At 34.4% G+C, this 6,596-nt stretch overlaps 1 long non-coding RNA gene across 1 annotated transcript; it reads left to right on the top strand.

Moving 5' to 3' along the window:
* Nucleotides 1–748: 748 nt before the first annotated feature.
* On the top strand, nucleotides 749–6,575 carry LOC117118534. Its single transcript, XR_004447054.1, has 3 exons — nucleotides 749–803; nucleotides 5,125–5,226; nucleotides 6,283–6,575. It is a non-coding gene; the product is annotated as an uncharacterized LOC117118534 (long non-coding RNA).
* The last annotated feature ends 21 nt before the right edge of the window (nucleotides 6,576–6,596 follow it).

Below are 6,596 nucleotides of genomic sequence, written 5' to 3' on the forward strand. Positions count from 1 at the left end.
GAGCAGTAGAGAAAATCCGATCAGAATGACAAAATAAACTAAGCATCCAACATCATCATCATCATTATTTCGTCATCATTATTATCATCATTGCCTTGCCATACAAACATCATCATATCATTTATCAACAATCAACATCATAATATCATCATAAACAATATCGTCATTATCGCCATCAACATCATCATCATAATACCATCGATGTCATCATAACCACTACCATCATCATCATTGAATTTTCATCGTTGATTCATAGTTAGGCCTAAATGGGAATTTGTTTTATCATAATTTACTATGGTTATTATTTTGAAGTTTGATAGGTGTTGTATTGAAGACATTGATAATTTTCTCAACAGTGGCATGCATTTACAAAATTATTTTCCATAGTATTTCTAAAGGACAACTAAAGTGATCGATCGAGGTAGGCCCAAATGACACCGTCTATAGAAATTAATATATAATGTACCTCTATGAATGATGTCGATGGCCAGCTACTAGTAGCGGATCCAGGAATTCGAAATAGAGGCAGTGGCGGCTCTAAGATACATTTTTTGGGGGCTAGAGCTATTTTATGTATCTCATTTTTTTTTTTTTTTTTTTTTTTTTTTTTTTACAAATAAACCTATTTATTAAAAAATTTCTATCTTATTAGCTCTTGTACTGTAGGTCGGTATTTAAGCGTGGAGGGAAACGCGCGGACAATGAGAGTTTCTACAACCATAGGTGGCGCTTCGCAGGTAAACAACAACACATGGAAGTTACCTGACGTCCTGATGTGCTCTCTGAATTTTTACCTGAAAAATGTAAATAACTGTAGGCCTACGTGTAAAATATTGCTGAATTAGTTAACCCAAATCTGAGTTTGCTGACTATAGCGTTTAGTCGTACAGAGAGTATGTGTAGACTGATATAAATTTACTGTCGCTTTTTAGGCCTAGTCGGTCAGGGCTTCCTAGCCTAGGCCCTTCCTAGGTGATGCATGCACAATACAGTACTGTACAGTACGCTCGCTTATTGTTGAATGCTGGTTTGCCATAGGCCGGAAAAATCAGTTCAGAATTACAGAACAAAACATCATTTAGATTATTTAGAGCAAAGAGAAAGAAGGTAGGCCTAGCTAGGCTATTTGAACTTGAATTTATTCTGCACAAGATTTTGTCTATAGGCCCAATATTATATTTATATAATATAATATATAATATATTATTCTCAGTGGCTGAATTATTACAGTATGATGGTGGTAACACGATCGTATTTCATATATTTTTATTTTGTTTTGGTAGTTCAAATGTTGAGCAACTATACAGTTGGCATGGTTGTCTGCACTTCTCTCTTCATGTAATACTGTTTGGCCTATATATGCATTAATATAAATAAAAGCATTGTTGTATGTTAGCATGTTAAAGTACTGTTCAATCACTATAAGTGTATACACTATTGCGTGTGTTTGTGTTTAGCGAAAGTACTGAACACTATTATTAATTGTGCATGCATCACCAGCATTCCATAAGCCTTATTTATTGGCGGTCATCTGGCTGACAGCTGCTTCGGTCCTACTCCATATTCCACTCCCATTGTATCACATTCCAGGTGGGTCGGAGTTCAATATGACGATTATTCCAGGCTTTGAGGCTAGGAGCGGCTTGATATTCATTAAAACTGATCACAGAAATTTAATGGTAAATGCTTGGTACACAACTTTCACTTTTTTATTAACATGTTTCTCATTTAACATCTACTCAATTTGTCTTAAAATCATTTGTCTTAAAATTTCGCTATCTTAAAGCAGTGCATCTTGGCGTAAGCATAGCTACTTAAATGTTTTTATAATTGGGTTGAGTGCACATTTTTAACAAGTTTGGTTTCAAATGCATTGTTATTTGTAATGGACCTTAAAAGCTACAGTATCTTGGAGCTCACTTAAACAGATCTCTCAGAAGTAAATGCACTGTAGCTTCAAGATTCAAGATACTTTTTAAAACAGAAATTTATTTGAAACCGAAAAAGTTCAAAATGTGCACTCAACCCAGTTTTAACATAAATTGCCATAATCACCATAATCGATCATATTTTACAGGTTTTATCTAATAGTAAAACAATTTTTAATGGCATTTTGGATTCGACTTAGGCAAGTTTAACTGTTTTTAAACCAAGCTTTCTTGGTACAGTAAATAATGTAATTCTAGAAATTTAAAGAATATTTATTTTTATAGTACCATATTTTTTTGTAAAACCAGTCAGTTGGTTGGCACTTTTCTCCTTACTGATCCATTACAAACATAAAACACATAAACAACTTAAAGTAGCTGTACTTTGAATTTAATAACCCTTCTTCCAATTGAAACATTTTTACTGGTAAATTTGCCCATATAAAGCCAGCTAAGCATGTGCAACATGAGGTATTGCCTCTTTTATGTGGAGTTCAATGGCTTCAAAACACAATACCTATAATCAAAGCCTAGGCCTGGACTGGAATGATGTTTATTTATTGAAAGAATTCTAGCCTGTGATACCTAGGCCTAATAAATGATTTTTAAAATTTTAAAAACACTAATTTTTTACTGGTTGGTCAGTTATTTTTATTGGTAAAATTGACGGCTAAAAAGGCTTCGGGGGAACACTGCCTTCGTAAATTCATATTAAAACTCAAGTTATACACAAAATACTGATTACCACCCTCTATTGTAATATATTTTAAAAGGATAATTTGATATTTAATACTTCTGAAAATAGGTTGTAAACAAATTAAAAATGTTGAATTTCATTCATGTTATTATTTATTTTTACAAATCATGGACATAGGATTGTGACAGGGGATATCCCTCCAAAAACCACCCCACCCCCAGCTTGGTCCTTCTCACCTCCAATTATCCATCCATCCTTTGCTAAATCCTAGAGCCACTGATCTTAGTGTTCTACAGTAGTTCTAGAAATCTCAGATACTGTATCTCACTTTTCTAAATCTAGAAAATTCAGATCTTTAAATTTAACAGGCCATACCATCATTTTTAGTGGGAACTTTTGACTGAAATAGGGGAGTTAATATGTACAAAAGGTTAAGTGAGTAGGCGTTATCTATCGAGCATAATTTTTTGATTTGAAATTTTTTCAATTTGGGAGAGGGGGTGGTGGGGGAGTGGGTCGACTGGGTCCCTCCCCTAGATACACCACTGCCTGAGGGTTCTGTGCTTTCGCTGCCCACATATTAATTTAGATCAATTTATTCTGGTTTATTATCTGGGTTTTCTATAGTTGTCTACAATTTTTAATTCATCAATACAGGAAAACCTTTTTTTTTTTCAAACTTTGGAAGTAAAAAAGTTGGGGGGTGGTGGGGGGGGGGCTTCTTTTCAAAATGAATGCTGTAAATTTTGTGAATTTGTACTTTGAAACAATAAATAAGGCCACTGTAACATTAATCTTTACCATTGAGTGTATTTAATTGGTATTAAATCACTTAAACTATTGTAGTATAAACCAAGCTTGTTTTTATTTTGTTTTTAAAAATTCATGTACAGTGTATGTACTGTACTATCTCGAAAAGAAGCTTATTATCTTGAAAAGAAGCCCATGGGCTTTTTATTGAGATGGGATTCTTTTAGAGGCTAAATTTGCAAACGAAAGAGGGGGTGGGGGAAGATTCCATTCAAGATGGGTTTCATCTTTAGATTAAAGCCCATTGGGCTTCAATTCAAAGTATTACAGTATTGAATTTGAAATGTACTCTTAGGTAAGGTGTGACTTTGTGTGGCCCAGGCTTCCTGGCTGATAAATTTGTATGCTTTTAAAATCTCTTCTTAGACTGGGTGGCTTTGGGTGACTGTCCAAGTATATACCTTCATGGTCCAAATAATTAATGCAGACCCTCTGCCTCTGTGGTACTTAGTCTTTATATGCTTTGTTATCAAGGTATCATTTCACAGTCAGAAACTTAAAATGAGAGGATTTATTACTCTGTAAACTAAAGTATCATTTTACTACAGTTTTAGATAAAAAAATTAAATATTTAATTCAGATCTGGGATTTTTGGCAGGGGCATGTCTAGCAGAGGGCCCAGTCATCCCCCGTTGAAAACTTCCTATTAATATGTTTTTTGGTTATATATACTGTACCAAGGCTTCCTTGAAAAGCAGTGCTAGTCAATGAATGGATACACCCTGGTTAAAGAAAGCTTAAATAAATAAATCTGAGATTTGCCACTTCCCTAAGATCAGGGTCTAGAGAAAAGTCCTGTAAACTCTGACAATTTCTGTATTATTTAACCCTTTGTACTTATAGCTACTGTACCTCAAAGTTTCAGTTAAGATTTACCTCTAAAATAATGGTATGATCTGTTATTTAAAGATACAATGAGTTTTCTAATTCTAGAAAACTCATTTATCTTGAGTTTTCTAGGCAACCAATTAGTTCCATATTATCAATTTTTGCACCCTCCCCCCACACAAAGCCAGACTTTGCTCCTGCAAAGATTGTATTTAAATGAGCTACTGTATATCTTCAGACCATCTACATTCAGAGCTATCTAAAGTTACAGCAGGGGTGGCTCACCAGTGGGAGGAGGAGCTCATCAGTGGAGTCTGGCCCCCCCCCACCCCCGATTGGGAAGGAAACTGCAATTCGTGTGTTTAGAAAAAAAAATTACATGTATTTTCTAGATATTAGTATCTATAAAATCGTTTAAATAAAGCCTTTGAAACCCCTAAATTAATAATAATTTTGAAAAGTAGTCCATGGAGCAAAGCCCATGAAAGGTACACTATTCTAATATTATTTACTTACCTCAGCCCTAACCATGGTGGGGCTGAGGTAAATGTGGGCCATTTTTAGAGATATTGGGCTTGTCATTGGGGAATTTCTGGCGCAGGCATTGTTTTCAACAAGCCTACTTCGTAGGCATACTGGAGTAGATTTAAACATTTTTTTTCAACAGTATAACACTTAAAGTGCTCTGATCTTAATAAAGTAGTGCTATATAAATGTTGCATTATTATTAATATTATTTTGCTCGGAAAAATTCTAGTTGGTTGGTTAGGATTGGAGAATCTGGGGTACGAGGTTTTTTATCCTGCACTCTTTCCCCTTATATGCTACCATATTCCCTCATTTATTCCTCTTATTTTTTAGAGCGGCATGTTGGTATAGTAGGCAACTGGATGTGACGCCTTAAGAAACATCATGTTCTGCTATGTGAGAAAGTGGATAACAACACAAGAATACCAGATGTTGGTAAGTGGAAAGATATTTCATTTTTTCAAATTAATAATAATAATATGTTAGACTTTTATATAGCGCTTAACGCCAACAAGCCTTTTAAGCGCTTCGCATTATTTCCCCGGTCATTGGATTAAACGCCTATGGAACACAAACTCCAGCTCCCTGGAGTATTTTTTGGCATTTAACACCACCACCAAATTACTCCTGTGTTGTGAGAAGCAATGCAGATAAAGTACCTTGCTCAAGGACACAAGTTAAATGCACAGTGAGGGATTAAAACCCTGACCTCAAGGTTGCGAAACCAAACTGTCCCAACTGCGCCAAACCACTACTTCCAATTATGATGTAGGCCTAGTATCGAGTGTTATTTTTTAGCTATGGTTAATTTGTGATTTGTATTGTAAAATTATATATTGCTGCATTTTCTTTGATATACATGTAGTGATTACTGTGATAGTGATTGTGTAATTTTCATAATTGTGGTGGCTTTAACTTCTCTATCCAAAACTAAAAAGAAAAAGAAATTATTGGTTGTCCAAATTGAGTTTATTATTATTATTATAAAAATTTCCCCTAAAGGTGGTATTGTCTCTGGATCTTGCCCTGATAATAATAAGTAATCTTCTGCAACACTAAAATATAATATTTTTTTCTTTGCTTTTTGTTCAATTAAATATTTTCATGTATTAATCCATTTTAGATTAAATTTTAATCCTATCCTTTTTCCATTCATGCAATATTACCATAAGTGATACACAATTTGAATCGTTAAACATTTACAATCTCATATCTGAGTTTGCAATGTCACAATGTGTAAATCACCATTCGGGAAAGTTCACTGTGAACTCACCAAGAAAGGTCTACACATTAACAAGCATTGCCTTGGGATATATTATAGTCAGGTTTTATCAAACTCGTGTTGGTGTTGAATTTATACAAAGTTATTAAATGTAGTATTTTTTTTAATGAATGAAAACATGTTATTTAGCAATTATTTAAAATGTAGTAAAAAAAATAAAATTCCAAATATTTGTTACTTAAATCTAATATTATATTTTAAAATTACAGATAGCTTGCTACAGTTAATTCATCTGCATATACAACCAGACCAGCAGCCCTCATTAGCAGGCAGAAAATGATGAATATTCATTGAAATCAACTTGAAACTGCAAAACTCAAGAAAACTGCAAAACTGACACCAAGTCCAGAACAACTTCTGAGAGGCATATATATCTTTCAGCGGGCCCAAGGGTGGTGGGTGGCGCGTAGGTTCCACGCGTGGCGATCGCCTATCATAGGCGATCGCTTCCGCTTGGATAATCCCAACTGTCTTATTGCGCGAAATGCTGCCGAAATTTTCAAAAAAAGTTTCGTTAACATTT

The sequence above is a fragment of the Anneissia japonica genome, unplaced genomic scaffold (assembly GCF_011630105.1).
Source record: "Anneissia japonica isolate Jap-2015-1 unplaced genomic scaffold, ASM1163010v1 scaffold287869_len1821871_cov162, whole genome shotgun sequence".
In the NCBI taxonomy this organism is placed as follows: Eukaryota; Metazoa; Echinodermata; class Crinoidea; order Comatulida; family Comatulidae; genus Anneissia; species Anneissia japonica.